We start from the raw sequence: 21,083 nt of genomic DNA, 5'->3' as shown, positions 1-21,083 counted from the left end.
TTGGAAGAATGGTGTCTGTGATGGTGGGGAGCACAGGGGGAGACTGAGTAAGATCATCCGGTGGGCACTTGCAGCTGAAGATTGTTGTAAAAGCCTCAGCCTTATCTTTGATAGTGACAGGTTGGACTCTTCCATCTTTGTGAAGGGGGAGCGACTCCTCTCCAAGAAGCTGTGAAATGTGGGGGCAGTGTGTGGGTGTGGGAAGGTTTGTTTGGGGAAAAGGGAAGAATGTCAGGAGTGGGATTTGAACCCACGCACCTAGAAAGGGACCAGAATTCACAAGCCCAGATACAGAGCAAGGACTAACACTCCTTGAGTCTGGCGCCTTAGACCACTCGGCCATCCTGACAAGCTGCTGCAGATGCCTTTCCAGATGTCTTTCTCACTCTGTACAATTAGTCACCTTGCTCTTGTGCAGACACAAAATGCAATTCCGCATTTCTGCAGCTCCCTTGCATTCACACTCAGCAACAATCCCTCATACACAGTCTCACTCTCGCACACACACACTCTCTCTCACATGCACACGCACACACACTCTCTATCTGTCTCTCACACACACACACTCTCTCTCTCACATGCACGCACAAACACACTCTCTCCCTCTCATACACACAAATTCTCCCTTTCTCTGTCTCTCTCACACACACACTCTCACTCACACACACACACTTCTCCCTCTTACACACACACAGACACACGCACTCTCTCACACACACACTATCTCACACACACACTCTTTCTCACACACACCAACAAATTCTTCCTCTCTCTCTCTCAGACACACGCAAACACACTCTTGCAGACATACACATACAAATTCTCTCTCTCTCACACGCACCCACTCTCACTCACACACACACATACACGCACATACACACACACATTCTCTCTCTCTCGCACACACATTCTCTCTCTCTCAAACACACTCTCTCTCACACACACACATTCTTTCACTCTCTCACACACAAAGACACATGCACACTCTCTCTTACACACACACACGCACACTCTGTCTCTCTCACACACATACACACTCTGTCTCTCTCAAACACACCTACAAATTCTCCCTCTCTGTTTCTCACACACACACATGCCCACACACTCATATACACACTCACACCCTCTCTCTCTCAAACACACATATACACATACATACTCTCACTCACACACACACAGACAGACACAAACACACACTCTCAGACACATACTCACACACATTCTCTCACTCTCACACACACAAACACACACACGTACACGCTGCCTCTCTTGCGCTCACACACATACACGCTAACATACACACTCTCTCTCCTTCACACAAACACACACTCTCTCTCTCACACACACGCCCACAGGCACACACAATCTCACACACACACACCTCTCTCTTTCACACACACACACACTCTCTCTCACACGCACACAAACACATGCTAACACACACACGCTCTCTCCTTCACACACACACACAAACACACACACACTCACAGGCACACACACAATCTTTATCTCTCACACACACACACACACACAATCTCTCTCTCTCACACACACACACAAACACAATCAGGTCAGGAGCTGAGTGACCCTGGGGGAAGCCAAACTGGGTGTCACTGAGCAGGTGCTGCTTGATAGCACTGTTGGTGAGCCCTTCCATCACTTTACCGAGGATTGGGAACAGATGGATGGGAGAGGAATTGGCTGAGTTGGATTTGTCCTGCTTTTTATGTCCAGGACATACCTGGATAATTTCCCACATGGCCAGGTCGATCCCAGTGTTGTCACTGTCCTGGTAGAACTTGGCTGGAGGAAGGGCATGTTGTGGAGCAGCAGCCTTCAGGAGCAGTGCCAGAGCACAGAGCCTTTGCAGTGTCCAGTGTCTCTTGATCTGAGACGGAGTGAATGGAATTGTTGGAAGAATGGTGTCTGTGATGGTGGGGAGCACAGGGGGAGACTGAGTAAGGTCATCCGGTGGGCACTTGCGGCTGAAGATTGTTGTAAAAGCCTCAGCCTTATCTTTGAAAGTGACAGGTTGGACTCTTCCATCTTTGTGAAGGGGGAGCGACTCCACTCCAAGAAGCTGTGAAATGTGGGGGCAGTGTGTGGGTGTGGGAAGGTTTGTTTGGGGAAAAGGGCAGAATGTCAGGAGTGGGATTTGAACCCACGCCCCAAGAAAGGGACCAGAATTCACAAGCCCAGATGCAAAGCAAGGACTAACACTCCTTGAGTCTGGCGCCTTAGACCACTCGGCCATCCTGACAAGCTGCTGCAGATGCCTTTCCAGATGTCTTTCTCACTCTGTACAATTAGTCACCTTGCTCTTGTGCAGACACAAAATGCAATTCCGCATTTCTGCAGCTCCCTTGCATTCACACTCAGCAACAATCCCTCATACACAGTCTCACTCTCGCACACACACACTCTCTCTCACATGCACACGCACACACACTCTCTATCTGTCTCTCACACACACACACTCTCTCTCTCACATGCACGCACAAACACACTCTCTCCCTCTCATACACACAAATTCTCCCTTTCTCTGTCTCTCTCACACACACACTCTCACTCACACACACACACTTCTCCCTCTTACACACACACAGACACACGCACTCTCTCACACACACACTATCTCACACACACACTCTTTCTCACACACACCAACAAATTCTTCCTCTCTCTCTCTCAGACACACGCAAACACACTCTTGCAGACATACACATACAAATTCTCTCTCTCTCACACGCACCCACTCTCACTCACACACACACATACACGCACATACACACACACATTCTCTCTCTCTCGCACACACATTCTCTCTCTCTCAAACACACTCTCTCTCACACACACACATTCTTTCACTCTCTCACACACAAACACACATGCACACTCTCTCTTACACACACACACGCACACTCTGTCTCTCTCACACACATACACACTCTGTCTCTCTCAAACACACCTACAAATTCTCCCTCTCTGTTTCTCACACACACACATGCCCACACACTCATATACACACTCACGCCCTCTCTCTCTCAAACACACATATACACATACATACTCTCTCACACACACTCTCACTCACACACACACAGGCAGACACAAACACACACTCTCAGACACATACTCACACACATTCTCTCACTCTCACACGCACAAACACACACACGTACACACTGCCTCTCTTGCGCTCACACACACACATGCACTCTCTCTCACACACACACACGCTAACATACACACTCTCTCTCCTTCACACAAACACACACTCTCTCTCTCACACACACGCCCACAGGCACACACAATCTCACACACACACACACACACACACCTCTCTCTCTCACACACACACACAAACACACACACACTCACAGGCACACACACAATCTTAATCTCTCACACACACACTATCTCACACACACACTCTTTCTCACACACACCAACAAATTCTTCCTCTCTCTCTCTCAGACACACGCAAACACACTCTTGCAGACATACACATACAAATTCTCTCTCTCTCACACGCACCCACTCTCACTCACACACACACATACACGCACATACACACACACATTCTCTCTCTCTCGCACACACATTCTCTCTCTCTCAAACACACTCTCTCTCACACACACACATTCTTTCACTCTCTCACACACAAAGACACATGCACACTCTCTCTTACACACACACACGCACACTCTGTCTCTCTCACACACATACTCACTCTGTCTCTCTCAAACACACCTACAAATTCTCCCTCTCTGTTTCTCACACACACACATGCCCACACACTCATATACACACTCACACCCTCTCTCTCTCAAACACACATATACACATACATACTCTCTCTCACACACACACAGGCAGACACAAACACACACTCTCAGACACATACTCACACACATTCTCTCACTCTCACACACACAAACACACACACGTACACGCTGCCTCTCTTGCGCTCACACACACACATGCACTCTCTCTCACACACACACACGCTAACATACACACTCTCTCTCCTTCACACAAACACACACTCTCTCTCTCACACACACGCCCACAGGCACACACAATCTCACACACACACACACCTCTCTCTCTCACACACACACACAAACACACACACACTCACAGGCACACACACAATCTTTATCTCTCACACACACACACACACACACAATCTCTCTCTCTCACACACACACACAAACACAATCAGGTCAGGAGCTGAGTGACCCTGGGGGAAGCCAAACTGGGTGTCACTGAGCAGGTGCTGCTTGATAGCACTGTTGGTGAGCCCTTCCATCACTTTACCGAGGATTGGGAACAGATGGATGGGAGAGGAATTGGCTGAGTTGGATTTGTCCTGCTTTTTATGTACAGGACATACCTGGATAATTTCCCACATGGCCAGGTCGATCCCAGTGTTGTCACTGTCCTGGTAGAACTTGGCTGGAGGAAGGGCATGTTGTGGAGCAGCAGCCTTCAGGAGCAGTGCCAGAGCACAGAGCCTTTGCAGTGTCCAGTGTCTCTTGATCTGACACGGAGTGAATGGAATTGTTGGAAGAATGGTGTCTGTGATGGTGGGGAGCACAGGGGGAGACTGAGTAAGATCATCCGGTGGGCACTTGCGGCTGAAGATTGTTGTAAAAGCCTCAGCCTTATCTTTGATAGTGACAGGTTGGACTCTTCCATCTTTGTGAAGGGGGAGCGACTCCTCTCCAAGAAGCTGTGAAATGTGGGGGCAGTGTGTGGGTGTGGGAAGGTTTGTTTGGGGAAAAGGGAAGAATGTCAGGAGTGGGATTTGAACCCACGCCCCAAGAAAGGGACCAGAATTCACAAGCCCAGATGCAGAGCAAGGACGAACACTCATTGAGTCTGGCGCCTTAGACCACTCGGCCATCCTGACAAGCCGCTGCTGATGCCTTTCCAGGTGTCTTTCTCACTCTGTACAATTAGTCACCTTGCTCTTGTGCAGACACAAAATGCAATTCCGCATTTCTGCAGCTCCCTTGCATTCACACTCAGCAACAATCCCTCATACACAGTCTCACTCTCGCACACACACACTCTCTCTCACATGCACACGCACACACACTCTCTATCTGTCTCTCACACACACACTCTCTCTCTCACATGCACGCACAAACACACTCTCTCCCTCTCATACACACAAATTCTCCCTTTCTCTGTCTCTCTCACACACACACTCTCACTCACACACACACACTTCTCCCTCTTACGCACACACAGACACACGCACTCTCTCACACACACACTATCTCACACACACACTCTTTCTCACACACACCAACAGATTCTTCCTCTCTCTCTCTCAGACACACGCAAACACACTCTTGCAGACATACACATACAAATTCTCTCTCTCTCACACGCACCCACTCTCACTCACACACACACATACACGCACATACACACACACATTCTCTCTCTCTCGCACACACATTCTCTCTCTCTCAAACACACTCTCTCTCACACACACACATTCTTTCACTCTCTCACACACAAACACACATGCACACTCTCTCTTACACACACACACGCACACTCTGTCTCTCTCACACACATACACACTCTGTCTCTCTCAAACACACCTACAAATTCTCCCTCTCTGTTTCTCACACACACACATGCCCACACACTCATATACACACTCACACCCTCTCTCTCTCAAACACACATATACACATACATACTCTCTCTCACACACACTCTCACTCACACACACACAGGCAGACACAAACACACACTCTCAGACACATACTCACACACATTCTCTCACTCTCACACACACAAACACACACACGTACACGCTGCCTCTCTTGCGCTCACACACACACATGCACTCTCTCTCACACACACACACGCTAACATACACACTCTCTCTCCTTCACACAAACACACACTCTCTCTCTCACACACACGCCCACAGGCACACACAATCTCACACACACACACACACACACACACACCTCTCTCTCTCACACACACACACAAACACACACACACTCACAGGCACACACACAATCTTAATCTCTCACACACACACACACACACACAATCTCTCTCTCTCACACACACACACAAACACAATCAGGTCAGGAGCTGAGTGACCCTGGGGGAAGCCAAACTGGGTGTCACTGAGCAGGTGCTGCTTGATAGCACTGTTGGTGAGCCCTTCCATCACTTTACCGAGGATTGGGAACAGATGGATGGGAGAGGAATTGGCTGAGTTGGATTTGTCCTGCTTTTTATGTCCAGGACATACCTGGATAATTTCCCACATGGCCAGGTCGATCCCAGTGTTGTCACTGTCCTGGTAGAACTTGGCTGGAGGAAGGGCATGTTGTGGAGCAGCAGCCTTCAGGAGCAGTGCCAGAGCACAGAGCCTTTGCAGTGTCCAGTGTCTCTTGATCTGACACGGAGTGAATGGAATTGTTGGAAGAATGGTGTCTGTGATGGTGGGGAGCACAGGGGGAGACTGAGTAAGATCATCCGGTGGGCACTTGCGGCTGAAGATTGTTGTAAAAGCCTCAGCCTTATCTTTGAAAGTGACAGGTTGGACTCTTCCATCTTTGTGAAGGGGGAGCGACTCCTCTCCAAGAAGCTGTGAAATGTGGGGGCAGTGTGTGGGTGTGGGAAGGTTTGTTTGGGGAAAAGGGAAGAATGTCAGGAGTGGGATTTGAACCCACGCCCCTAGAAAGGGACCAGAATTCACAAGCCCAGATACAGAGCAAGGACTAACACTCCTTGAGTCTGGCGCCTTAGACCTGCTGCAGATGCTGCAGAGAGTCTGCTGCAGATGCCTTTCCAGATGTCTTTCTCACTCTGTACAATTAGTCACCTTGCTCTTGTGCAGACACAAAATGCAATTCCGCATTTCTGCAGCTCCCTTGCATTCACACTCAGCAACAATCCCTCATACACAGTCTCACTCTCGCACACACACACTCTCTCTCACATGCACACGCACACACACTCTCTATCTGTCTCTCACACACACACTCTCTCTCTCACATGCACGCACAAACACACTCTCTCCCTCTCATACACACAAATTCTCCCTTTCTCTGTCTCTCTCACACACACACTCTCACTCACACACACACACTTCTCCCTCTTACACACACACAGACACACGCACTCTCTCACACACACACTATCTCACACACACACTCTTTCTCACACACACCAACAAATTCTTCCTCTCTCTCTCTCAGACACACGCAAACACACTCTTGCAGACATACACATACAAATTCTCTCTCTCTCACACGCACCCACTCTCACTCACACACACACATACACGCACATACACACACACATTCTCTCTCTCTCGCACACACATTCTCTCTCTCTCAAACACACTCTCTCTCACACACACACATTCTTTCACTCTCTCACACACAAAGACACATGCACACTCTCTCTTACACACACACACGCACACTCTGTCTCTCTCACACACATACACACTCTGTCTCTCTCAAACACACCTACAAATTCTCCCTCTCTGTTTCTCACACACACACATGCCCACACACTCATATACACACTCACACCCTCTCTCTCTCAAACACACATATACACATACATACTCTCACTCACACACACACAGACAGACACAAACACACACTCTCAGACACATACTCACACACATTCTCTCACTCTCACACACACAAACACACACACGTACACGCTGCCTCTCTTGCGCTCACACACACACACGCTAACATACACACTCTTTCTCCTTCACACAAACACACACTCTCTCGCTCACACACACGCCCACAGGCACACACAATCTCACACACACACACCTCTCTCTTTCACACACACACACACTCTCTCTCACACGCACACAAACACATGCTAACACACACACGCTCTCTCCTTCACACACACACACAAACACACACACACTCACAGGCACACACACAATCTTTATCTCTCACACACACACACACACACACAATCTCTCTCTCTCACACACACACACAAACACAATCAGGTCAGGAGCTGAGTGACCCTGGGGGAAGCCAAACTGGGTGTCACTGAGCAGGTGCTGCTTGATAGCACTGTTGGTCAGCCCTTCCATCACTTTACCGAGGATTGGGAACAGATGGATGGGAGAGGAATTGGCTGAGTTGGATTTGTCCTGCTTTTTATGTCCAGGACATACCTGGATAATTTCCCACATGGCCAGGTCGATCCCAGTGTTGTCACTGTCCTGGTAGAACTTGGCTGGAGGAAGGGCATGTTGTGGAGCAGCAGCCTTCAGGAGCAGTGCCAGAGCACAGAGCCTTTGCAGTGTCCAGTGTCTCTTGATCTGACACGGAGTGAATGGAATTGTTGGAAGAATGGTGTCTGTGATGGTGGGGAGCACAGGGGGAGACTGAGTAAGATCATCCGGTGGGCACTTGCAGCTGAAGATTGTTGTAAAAGCCTCAGCCTTATCTTTGATAGTGACAGGTTGGACTCTTCCATCTTTGTGAAGGGGGAGCGACTCCTCTCCAAGAAGCTGTGAAATGTGGGGGCAGTGTGTGGGTGTGGGAAGGTTTGTTTGGGGAAAAGGGAAGAATGTCAGGAGTGGGATTTGAACCCACGCCCCTAGAAAGGGACCAGAATTCACAAGCCCAGATGCAGAGCAAGGACTAACACTCCTTGAGTCTAGCGCCTTAGACCACTCGGCCATCCTGACAAGCTGCTGCAGATGCCTTTCCAGATGTCTTTCTCACTCTGTACAATTAGTCACCTTGCTCTTGTGCAGACACAAAATGCAATTCCGCATTTCTGCAGCTCCCTTGCATTCACACTCAGCAACAATCCCTCATACACAGTCTCACTCTCGCACACACACACTCTCTCTCACATGCACACGCACACACACTCTCTATCTGTCTCTCACACACACACTCTCTCTCTCACATGCACGCACAAACACACTCTCTCCCTCTCATACACACAAATTCTCCCTTTCTCTGTCTCTCTCACACACACACTCTCACTCACACACACACACTTCTCCCTCTTACACACACACAGACACACGCACTCTCTCACACACACACACTCTTTCTCACACACACCAACAAATTCTTCCTCTCTCTCTCTCAGACACACGCAAACACACTCTTGCAGACATACACATACAAATTCTCTCTCTCTCACACGCACCCACTCTCACTCACACACACACATACACGCACATACACACACACATTCTCTCTCTCTCGCACACACATTCTCTCTCTCTCAAACACACTCTCTCTCACACACACACATTCTTTCACTCTCTCACACACAAACACACATGCACACTCTCTCTTACACACACACACGCACACTCTGTCTCTCTCACACACATACACACTCTGTCTCTCTCAAACACACCTACAAATTCTCCCTCTCTGTTTCTCACACACACACATGCCCACACACTCATATACACACTCACACCCTCTCTCTCTCAAACACACATATACACATACATACTCTCACTCACACACACACAGACAGACACAAACACACACTCTCAGACACATACTCACACACATTCTCTCACTCTCACACACACAAACACACACACGTACACGCTGCCTCTCTTGCGCTCACACACACACATGCACTCTCTCTCACACACACACACGCTAACATACACACTCTCTCTCCTTCACACAAACACACACTCTCTCTCTCACACACACGCCCACAGGTACACACAATCTCACACACACACACCTCTCTCTCTCACACACACACACTCTCTCTCACACGCACACAAACAAATGCTAACACACACACGCTCTCTCCTTCACACACACACACAAACACACACACACTCACAGGCACACACACAATCTTTATCTCTCACACACACACACACACACAATCTCTCTCTCTCACACACACACACAAACACAATCAGGTCAGGAGCTGAGTGACCCTGGGGGAAGCCAAACTGGGTGTCACTGAGCAGGTGCTGCTTGATAGCACTGTTGGTGAGCCCTTCCATCACTTTACCGAGGATTGGGAACAGATGGATGGGAGAGGAATTGGCTGAGTTGGATTTGTCCTGCTTTTTATGTCCAGGACATACCTGGATAATTTCCCACATGGCCAGGTCGATCCCAGTGTTGTCACTGTCCTGGTAGAACTTGGCTGGAGGAAGGGCATGTTGTGGAGCAGCAGCCTTCAGGAGCAGTGCCAGAGCACAGAGCCTTTGCAGTGTCCAGTGTCTCTTGATCTGACACGGAGTGAATGGAATTGTTGGAAGAATGGTGTCTGTGATGGTGGGGAGCACAGGGGGAGACTGAGTAAGATCATCCGGTGGGCACTTGCGGCTGAAGATTGTTGTAAAAGCCTCAGCCTTATCTTTGATAGTGACAGGTTGGACTCTTCCATCTTTGTGAAGGGGGAGCGACTCCTCTCCAAGAAGCTGTGAAATGTGGGGGCAGTGTGTGGGTGTGGGAAGGTTTGTTTGGGGAAAAGGGAAGAACGTCGGGAGTGGGATTTGAACCCACGCCCCTAGAAAGGGACCAGAATTCACAAGCCCAGACGCAGAGCGAGGACTAACACTCCTTGAGTCTGGCGCCTTAGACCACACGGCCATCCTGTCAAGCTGCTGCAGATGCCTTTCCAGATGTCTTTCTCACTCTGTACAATTAGTCACCCTGCTCTTGTGCAGACACAAAATGCAATTCCGCATTTCTGCAGCTCCCTTGCATTCACACTCAGCAACAATCCCTCATACACAGTCTCACTCTCGCACACACACACTCTCTCTCACATGCACACGCACACACACTCTCTATCTGTCTCTCACACACACACTCTCTCTCTCACATGCACGCACAAACACACTCTCTCCCTCTCATACACACAAATTCTCCCTTTCTCTGTCTCTCTCACACACACACTCTCACTCACACACACACACTTCTCCCTCTTACACACACACAGACACACGCACTCTCTCACACACACACACTCTTTCTCACACACACCAACAAATTCTTCCTCTCTCTCTCTCAGACACACGCAAACACACTCTTGCAGACATACACATACAAATTCTCTCTCTCTCACACGCACCCACTCTCACTCACACACACACATACATGCACATACACACACACATTCTCTCTCTCTCGCACACACATTCTCTCTCTCTCAAACACACTCTCTCTCACACACACACATTCTTTCACTCTCTCACACACAAAGACACATGCACACTCTCTCTTACACACACACACGCACACTCTGTCTCTCTCACACACATACACACTCTGTCTCTCTCAAACACACCTACAAATTCTCCCTCTCTGTTTCTCACACACACACATGCCCACACACTCATATACACACTCACACCCTCTCTCTCTCAAACACACATATACACATACATACTCTCTCTCACACACACACAGACAGACACAAACACACACTCTCAGACACATACTCACACACATTCTCTCACTCTCACACACACAAACACACACACGTACACGCTGCCTCTCTTGCGCTCACACACACACATGCACTCTCTCTCACACACACACACGCTAACATACACACTCTCTCTCCTTCACACAAACACACACTCTCTCTCTCACACACACGCCCACAGGCACACACAATCTCACACACACACACCTCTCTCTCTCACACACACACACACTCTCTCTCACACGCACACAAACACATGCTAACACACACACGCTCTCTCCTTCACACACACACACAAACACACACACACTCACAGGCACACACACAATCTTTATCTCTCACACACACACACACACACAATCTCTCTCTCTCACACACACACACAAACACAATCAGGTCAGGAGCTGAGTGACCCTGGGGGAAGCCAAACTGGGTGTCACTGAGCAGGTGCTGCTTGATAGCACTGTTGGTGAGCCCTTCCATCACTTTACCGAGGATTGGGAACAGATGGATGGGAGAGGAATTGGCTGAGTTGGATTTGTCCTGCTTTTTATGTCCAGGACATACCTGGATAATTTCCCACATGGCCAGGTCGATCCCAGTGTTGTCACTGTCCTGGTAGAACTTGGCTGGAGGAAGGGCATGTTGTGGAGCAGCAGCCTTCAGGAGCAGTGCCAGAGCACAGAGCCTTTGCAGTGTCCAGTGTCTCTTGATCTGACACGGAGTGAATGGAATTGTTGGAAGAATGGTGTCTGTGATGGTGGGGAGCACAGGGGGAGACTGAGTAAGATCATCCGGTGGGCACTTGCGGCTGAAGATTGTTGTAAAAGCCTCAGCCTTATCTTTGATAGTGACAGGTTGGACTCTTCCATCTTTGTGAAGGGGGAGCGACTCCGCTCCAAGAAGCTGTGAAATGTGGGGGCAGTGGGTGGGTGTGGGAAGGTTTGTTTGGGGAAAAGGGAAGAATGTCAGGAGTGGGATTTGAACCCACGCCCCTAGAAAGGGACCAGAATTCACAAGCCCAGACGCAGAGCAAGGACTAACACTCCTTGAGTCTGGCGCCTTAGACCACGCAGCCATCCTGACAAGCTGCTGCAGATGCCTTTCCAGATGTCTTTCTCACTCTGTACAATTAGTCACCTTGCTCTTGTGCAGACACAAAATGCAATTCCGCATTTCTGCAGCTCCCTTGCATTCACACTCAGCAACAATCCCTCATACACAGTCTCACTCTCGCACACACACACTCTCTCTCACATGCACACGCACACACACTCTCTATCTGTCTCTCACACACACACTCTCTCTCTCACATGCACGCACAAACACACTCTCTCCCTCTCATACACACAAATTCTCCCTTTCTCTGTCTCTCTCACACACACACTCTCACTCACACACACACACTTCTCCCTCTTACACACACACAGACACACGCACTCTCTCACACACACACACTCTTTCTCACACACACCAACAAATTCTTCCTCTCTCTCTCTCAGACACACGCAAACACACTCTTGCAGACATACACATACAAATTCTCTCTCTCTCACACGCACCCACTCTCACTCACACACACACATACACGCACATACACACACACATTCTCTCTCTCTCGCACACACATTCTCTCTCTCTCAAACACACTCTCTCTCACACACACACATTCTTTCACTCTCTCACACACAAACACACATGCACACTCTCTCTTACACACACACACGCACACTCTGTCTCTCTCACACACATACACACTCTGTCTCTCTCAAACACACCTACAAATTCTCCCTCTCTGTTTCTCACACACACACATGCCCACACACTCATATACACACTCACACCCTCTCTCTCTCAAACACACATATACACATACATACTCTCACTCACACACACACAGACAGACACAAACACACACTCTCAGACACATACTCACACACATTCTCTCACTCTCACACACACAAACACACACACGTACACGCTGCCTCTCTTGCGCTCACACACACACACGCTAACATACACACTCTCTCTCCTTCACACAAACACACACTCTCTCGCTCACACACACGCCCACAGGCACACACAATCTCACACACACACACCTCTCTCTTTCACACACACACACACTCTCTCTCACACGCACACAAACACATGCTAACACACACACGCTCTCTCCTTCACACACACACACAAACACACACACACTCACAGGCACACACACAATCTTTATCTCTCACACACACACACACACACACAATCTCTCTCTCTCACACACACACACAAACACAATCAGGTCAGGAGCTGAGTGACCCTGGGGGAAGCCAAACTGGGTGTCACTGAGCAGGTGCTGCTTGATAGCACTGTTGGTGAGCCCTTCCATCACTTTACCGAGGATTGGGAACAGATGGATGGGAGAGGAATTGGCTGAGTTGGATTTGTCCTGCTTTTTATGTCCAGGACATACCTGGATAATTTCCCACATGGCCAGGTCGATCCCAGTGTTGTCACTGTCCTGGTAGAACTTGGCTGGAGGAAGGGCATGTTGTGGAGCAGCAGCCTTCAGGAGCAGTGCCAGAGCACAGAGCCTTTGCAGTGTCCAGTGTCTCTTGATCTGACACGGAGTGAATGGAATTGTTGGAAGAATGGTGTCTGTGATGGTGGGGAGCACAGGGGGAGACTGAGTAAGATCATCCGGTGGGCACTTGCAGCTGAAGATTGTTGTAAAAGCCTCAGCCTTATCTTTGATAGTGACAGGTTGGACTCTTCCATCTTTGTGAAGGGGGAGCGACTCCTCTCCAAGAAGCTGTGAAATGTGGGGGCAGTGTGTGGGTGTGGGAAGGTTTGTTTGGGGAAAAGGGAAGAATGTCAGGAGTGGGATTTGAACCCACGCCCCTAGAAAGGGACCAGAACTCACAAGCCCAGATGCAGAGCAAGGACTAACACTCCTTGAGTCTGGCGCCTTAGACCACTCGGCCATCCTGACAAGCTGCTGCAGATGCCTTTCCAGATGTCTTTCTCACTCTGTACAATTAGTCACCTTGCTCTTGTGCAGACACAAAATGCAATTCCGCATTTCTGCAGCTCCCTTGCATTCACACTCAGCAACAATCCCTCATACACAGTCTCACTCTCGCACACACACACTCTCTCTCACATGCACACGCACACACACTCTCTATCTGTCTCTCACACACACACTCTCTCTCTCACATGCACGCACAAACACACTCTCTCCCTCTCATACACACAAATTCTCCCTTTCTCTGTCTCTCTCACACACACACTCTCACTCACACACACACACTTCTCCCTCTTACACACACACAGACACACGCACTCTCTCACACACACACACTCTTTCTCACACACACCAACAAATTCTTCCTCTCTCTCTCTCAGACACACGCAAACACACTCTTGCAGACATACACATACAAATTCTCTCTCTCTCACACGCACCCACTCTCACTCACACACACACATACACGCACATACACACACACATTCTCTCTCTCTCGCACACACATTCTCTCTCTCTCAAACACACTCTCTCTCACACACACACATTCTTTCACTCTCTCACACACAAACACACATGCACACTCTCTCTTACACACACACACGCACACTCTGTCTCTCTCACACACATACACACTCTGTCTCTCTCAAACACACCTACAAATTCTCCCTCTCTGTTTCTCACACACACACATGCCCACACACTCATATACACACTCACACCCTCTCTCTCTCAAACACACATATACACATACATACTCTCACTCACACACACACAGACAGACACAAACACACACTCTCAGACACATACTCACACACATTCTCTCACTCTCACACACACAAACACACACACGTACACGCTGCCTCTCTTGCGCTCACACACACACATGCACTCTCTCTCACACACACACACGCTAACATACACACTCTCTCTCCTTCACACAAACACACACTCTCTCTCTCACACACACGCCCACAGGTACACACAATCTCACACACACACACCTCTCTCTCTCACACACACACACACTCTCTCTCACACGCACACAAACAAATGCTAACACACACACGCTCTCTCCTTCACACACACACACAAACACACACACACTCACAGGCACACACACAATCTTTATCTCTCACACACACACACACACACAATCTCTCTCTCTCACACACACACACAAACACAATCAGGTCAGGAGCTGAGTGACCCTGGGGGAAGCCAAACTGGGTGTCACTGAGCAGGTGCTGCTTGATAGCACTGTTGGTGAGCCCTTCCATCACTTTACCGAGGATTGGGAACAGATGGATGGGAGAGGAATTGGCTGAGTTGGATTTGTCCTGCTTTTTATGTCCAGGACATACCTGGATAATTTCCCACATGGCCAGGTCGATCCCAGTGTTGTCACTGTCCTTGTAGAACTTGGCTGGAGGAAGGGCATGTTGTGGAGCAGCAGCCTTCAGGAGCAGTGCCAGAGCACAGAGCCTTTGCAGTGTCCAGTGTCTCTTGATCTGACACGGAGTGAATGGAATTGTTGGAAGAATGGTGTCTGTGATGGTGGGGAGCACAGGGGGAGACTGAGTAAGATCATCCGGTGGGCACTTGCGGCTGAAGATTGTTGTAAAAGCCTCAGCCTTATCTTTGATAGTGACAGGTTGGACTCTTCCATCTTTGTGAAGGGGGAGCGACTCCTCTCCAAGAAGCTGTGAAATGTGGGGGCAGTGTGTGGGTGTGGGAAGGTTTGTTTGGGGAAAAGGGAAGAACGTCGGGAGTGGGATTTGAACCCACGCCCCTAGAAAGGGACCAGAATTCACAAGCCCAGACGCAGAGCGAGGACTAACACTCCTTGAGTCTGGTGCCTTAGACCACACGGCCATCCTGTCAAGCTGCTGCAGATGCCTTTCCAGATGTCTTTCTCACTCTGTACAATTAGTCACCTTGCTCTTGTGCAGACACAAAATGCAATTCCGCATTTCTGCAGCTCCCTTGCATTCACACTCAGCAACAATCCCTCATACACAGTCTCACTCTCGCACACACACACTCTCTCTCACATGCACACGCACACACACTCTCTATCTGTCTCTCACACACACACTCTCTCTCTCACATGCACGCACAAACACACTCTCTCCCTCTCATACACACAAATTCTCCCTTTCTCTGTCTCTCTCACACACACACTCTCACTCACACACACACACTTCTCCCTCTTACACACACACAGACACACGCACTCTCTCACACACACACACTCTTTCTCACACACACCAACAAATTCTTCCTCTCTCTCTCTCAGACACACGCAAACACACTCTTGCAGACATACACATACAAATTCTCTCTCTCTCACACGCACCCACTCTCACTCACACACACACATACACGCACATACACACACACATTCTCTCTCTCTCGCACACACATTCTCTCTCTCTCAAACACACTCTCTCTCACACACACACATTCTTTCACTCTCTCACACACAAAGACACATGCACACTCTCTCTTACACACACACACGCACACTCTGTCTCTCTCACACACATACACACTCTGTCTCTCTCAAACACACCTACAAATTCTCCCTCTCTGTTTCTCACACACACACATGCCCACACACTCATATACACACTCACACCCTCTCTCTCTCAAACACACATATACACATACATACTCTCTCTCACACACACACAGACAGACACAAACACACACTCTCAGACACATACTCACACACATTCTCTCACTCTCACACACACAAACACACACACGTACACGCTGCCTCTCTTGCGCTCACACACACACATGCACTCTCTCTCACACACACACACGCTAACATACACACTCTCTCTCCTTCACACAAACACACACTCTCTCTCTCACACACACGCCCACAGGCACACACAATCTCACACACACACACCTCTCTCTCTCACACACACACACACTCTCTCTCACACGCACACAAACACATGCTAACACACACACGCTCTCTCCTTCACACACACACACAAACACACACACACTCACAGGCACACACACAATCTTTATCTCTCACACACACACACACACACAATCTCTCTCTCTCACACACACACACAAACACAATCAGGTCAGGAGCTGAGTGACCCTGGGGGAAGCCAAACTGGGTGTCACTGAGCAGGTGCTGCTTGATAGCACTGTTGGTGAGCCCTTCCATCACTTTACCGAGGATTGGGAACAGATGGATGGGAGAGGAATTGGCTGAGTTGGATTTGTCCTGCTTTTTATGTCCAGGACATACCTGGATAATTTCCCACATGGCCAGGTCGATCCCAGTGTTGTCACTGTCCTGGTAGAACTTGGCTGGAGGAAGGGCATGTTGTGGAGCAGCAGCCTTCAGGAGCAGTGCCAGAGCACAGAGCCTTTGCAGTGTCCAGTGTCTCTTGATCTGACACGGAGTGAATGGAATTGTTGGAAGAATGGTGTCTGTGATGGTGGGGAGCACAGGGGGAGACTGAGTAAGATCATCCGGTGGGCACTTGCAGCTGAAGATTGTTGTAAAAGCCTCAGCCTTATCTTTGATAGTGACAGGTTGGACTCTTCCATCTTTGTGAAGGGGGAGCGACTCCGCTCCAAGAAGCTGTGAAATGTGGGGGCAGTGGGTGGGTGTGGGAAGGTTTGTTTGGGGAAAAGGGAAGAATGTCAGGAGTGGGATTTGAACCCACGCCCCTAGAAAGGGACCAGAATTCACAAGCCCAGACGCAGAGCAAGGACTAACACTCCTTGAGTCTGGCGCCTTAGACCACGCGGCCATCCTGACAAGCTGCTGCAGATGCCTTTCCAGATGTCTTTCTCACTCTGTACAATTAGTCACCTTGCTCTTGTGCAGACACAAAATGCAATTCCGCATTTCTGCAGCTCCCTTGCATTCACACTCAGCAACAATCCCTCATACACAGTCTCACTCTCGCACACACACACTCTCTCTCACATGCACACGCACACACACTCTCTATCTGTCTCTCACACACACACTCTCTCTCTCACATGCACGCACAAACACACTCTCTCCCTCTCATACACACAAATTCTCCCTTTCTCTGTCTCTCTCACACACACACTCTCACTCACACACACACACTTCTCCCTCTTACACACACACAGACACACGCACTCTCTCACACACACACACTCTTTCTCACACACACCAACAAATTCTTCCTCTCTCTCTCTCAGACACACGCAAACACACTCTTGCAGACATACACATACAAATTCTCTCTCTCTCACACGCACCCACTCTCACTCACACACACACATACACGCACATACACACACACATTCTCTCTCTCTCGCACACACATTCTCTCTCTCTCAAACACACTCTCTCTCACACACACACATTCTTTCACTCTCTCACACACAAAGACACATGCACACTCTCTCTTACACACACACACGCACACTCTGTCTCTCTCACACACATACACACTCTGTCTCTCTCAAACACACCTACAAATTCTCCCTCTCTGTTTCTCACACACACACATGCCCACACACTCATATACACACTCACACCCTCTCTCTCTCAAACACACATATACACATACATACTCTCACTCACACACACACAGACAGACACAAACACACACTCTCAGACACATACTCACACACATTCTCTCACTCTCACACACACAAACACACACACGTACACGCTGCCTCTCTTGCGCTCACACACACACACGCTAACATACACACTCTCTCTCCTTCACACAAACACACACTCTCTCGCTCACACACACGCCCACAGGCACACACAATCTCACACACACACACCTCTCTCTTTCACACACACACACACTCTCTCTCACACGCACACAAACACATGCTAACACACACACGCTCTCTCCTTCACACACACACACAAACACACACACACTCACAGGCACACACACAATCTTTATCTCTCACACACACACACACACACACAATCTCTCTCTCTCACACACACACACAAACACAATCAGGTCAGGAGCTGAGTGACCCTGGGGGAAGCCAAACTGGGTGTCACTGAGCAGGTGCTGCTTGATAGCACTGTTGGTGAGCCCTTCCATCACTTTACCGAGGATTGGGAACAGATGGATGGGAGAGGAATTGGCTGAGTTGGATTTGTCCTGCTTTTTATGTCCAGGACATACCTGGATAATTTCCCACATGGCCAGGTCGATCCCAGTGTTGTCACTGTCCTGGTAGAACTTGGCTGGAGGAAGGGCATGTTGTGGAGCAGCAGCCTTCAGGAGCAGTGCCAGAGCACAGAGCCTTTGCAGTGTCCAGTGTCTCTTGATCTGACACGGAGTGAATGGAATTGTTGGAAGAATGGTGTCTGTGATGGTGGGGAGCACAGGGGGAGACTGAGTAAGATCATCCGGTGGGCACTTGCAGCTGGAGATTGTTGTAAAAGCCTCAGCCTTATCTTTGATAGTGACAGGTTGGACTCTTCCATCTTTGTGAAGGGGGAGCGACTCCTCTCCAAGAAGCTGTGAAATGTGGGGGCAGTGTGTGGGTGTGGGAAGGTTTGTTTGGGGAAAAGGGAAGAATGTCAGGAGTGGGATTTTATCCCACGCCCCTAGAAAGGGACCAGAATTCACAAGCCCAGATGCAGAGCAAGGACTAACACTCCTTGAGTCTGGCGCCTTAGACCACTCGGCCATCCTGACAAGCTGCTGCAGATGCCTTTCCAGATGTCTTTCTCACTCTGTACAATTAGTCACCTTGCTCTTGTGCAGACACAAAATGCAATTCCGCATTTCTGCAGCTCCCTTGCATTCACACTCAGCAACAATCCCTCATACACAGTCTCACTCTCGCACACACACACTCTCTCTCACATGCACACGCACACACACTCTCTATCTGTCTCTCACACACACACTCTCTCTCTCACATGCACGCACAAACACACTCTCTCCCTCTCATACACACAAATTCTCCCTTTCTCTGTCTCTCTCACACACACACTCTCACTCACACACACACACTTCTCCCTCTTACACACACACAGACACACGCACTCTCTCACACACACACTATCTCACACACACACTCTTTCTCACACACACCAACAAATTCTTCCTCTCTCTCTCTCAGACACACGCAAACACACTCTTGCAGACATACACATACAAATTCTCTCTCTCTCACACGCACCCACTCTCACTCACACACACACATACACGCACATACACACACACATTCTCACTCTTTCGCACACACATTCTCTCTCTCTCAAACACACTCTCTCTCACACACACACATTCTTTCACTCTCTCACACACAAACACACATGCACACTCTCTCTTACACACACACACGCACACTCTGTCTCTCTCACACACATACACACTCTGTCTCTCTCAAACACACCTACAAATTCTCCCTCTCTGTTTCTCACACACACACATGCCCACACACTCATATACACACTCACACCCTCTCTCTCTCAAACACACATATACACATACATACTCTCACTCACACACACACAGACAGACACAAACACACACTCTCAGACACATACTCACACACATTCTCTCACTCTCAC

General features: G+C 49.1%; 8 non-coding genes across 8 annotated transcripts; all 8 read right to left on the bottom strand.

Annotated features, from left to right (window-relative positions):
* Positions 1–229: 229 nt before the first annotated feature.
* trnal-caa (transfer RNA leucine (anticodon CAA)) lies at positions 230–349 on the bottom strand. The gene is made up of 2 exons: positions 312–349; positions 230–264 (listed from the first exon to the last, which is right to left on the bottom strand). It is a non-coding gene; the product is annotated as a tRNA-Leu (tRNA).
* Positions 350–2,140: 1,791 nt separating this feature from the next.
* On the bottom strand, positions 2,141–2,260 carry trnal-caa (transfer RNA leucine (anticodon CAA)). Its single transcript has 2 exons — positions 2,223–2,260; positions 2,141–2,175 (listed from the first exon to the last, which is right to left on the bottom strand). It is a non-coding gene; the product is annotated as a tRNA-Leu (tRNA).
* A 2,538-nt stretch (positions 2,261–4,798) lies between these two features.
* trnal-caa (transfer RNA leucine (anticodon CAA)) lies at positions 4,799–4,918 on the bottom strand. Its single transcript has 2 exons — positions 4,881–4,918; positions 4,799–4,833 (listed from the first exon to the last, which is right to left on the bottom strand). It is a non-coding gene; the product is annotated as a tRNA-Leu (tRNA).
* A 3,693-nt stretch (positions 4,919–8,611) lies between these two features.
* Positions 8,612–8,731, bottom strand: trnal-caa (transfer RNA leucine (anticodon CAA)). Its single transcript has 2 exons — positions 8,694–8,731; positions 8,612–8,646 (listed from the first exon to the last, which is right to left on the bottom strand). It is a non-coding gene; the product is annotated as a tRNA-Leu (tRNA).
* Positions 8,732–12,447: 3,716 nt separating this feature from the next.
* trnal-caa (transfer RNA leucine (anticodon CAA)) lies at positions 12,448–12,567 on the bottom strand. The gene is made up of 2 exons: positions 12,530–12,567; positions 12,448–12,493 (listed from the first exon to the last, which is right to left on the bottom strand). It is a non-coding gene; the product is annotated as a tRNA-Leu (tRNA).
* Positions 12,568–14,344: 1,777 nt separating this feature from the next.
* On the bottom strand, positions 14,345–14,464 carry trnal-caa (transfer RNA leucine (anticodon CAA)). The gene is made up of 2 exons: positions 14,427–14,464; positions 14,345–14,390 (listed from the first exon to the last, which is right to left on the bottom strand). It is a non-coding gene; the product is annotated as a tRNA-Leu (tRNA).
* Positions 14,465–18,182: 3,718 nt separating this feature from the next.
* trnal-caa (transfer RNA leucine (anticodon CAA)) lies at positions 18,183–18,302 on the bottom strand. The gene is made up of 2 exons: positions 18,265–18,302; positions 18,183–18,228 (listed from the first exon to the last, which is right to left on the bottom strand). It is a non-coding gene; the product is annotated as a tRNA-Leu (tRNA).
* Positions 18,303–20,079: 1,777 nt separating this feature from the next.
* On the bottom strand, positions 20,080–20,199 carry trnal-caa (transfer RNA leucine (anticodon CAA)). The gene is made up of 2 exons: positions 20,162–20,199; positions 20,080–20,125 (listed from the first exon to the last, which is right to left on the bottom strand). It is a non-coding gene; the product is annotated as a tRNA-Leu (tRNA).
* Positions 20,200–21,083: the final 884 nt, after the last annotated feature.

This window comes from Chiloscyllium punctatum, chromosome 17 (assembly GCF_047496795.1).
Source record: "Chiloscyllium punctatum isolate Juve2018m chromosome 17, sChiPun1.3, whole genome shotgun sequence".
Taxonomy (NCBI): Eukaryota; Metazoa; Chordata; class Chondrichthyes; order Orectolobiformes; family Hemiscylliidae; genus Chiloscyllium; species Chiloscyllium punctatum.
Note: the sequence above shows the minus strand (reverse complement) of the source record. Positions and strands in the feature narration are given on the sequence as shown.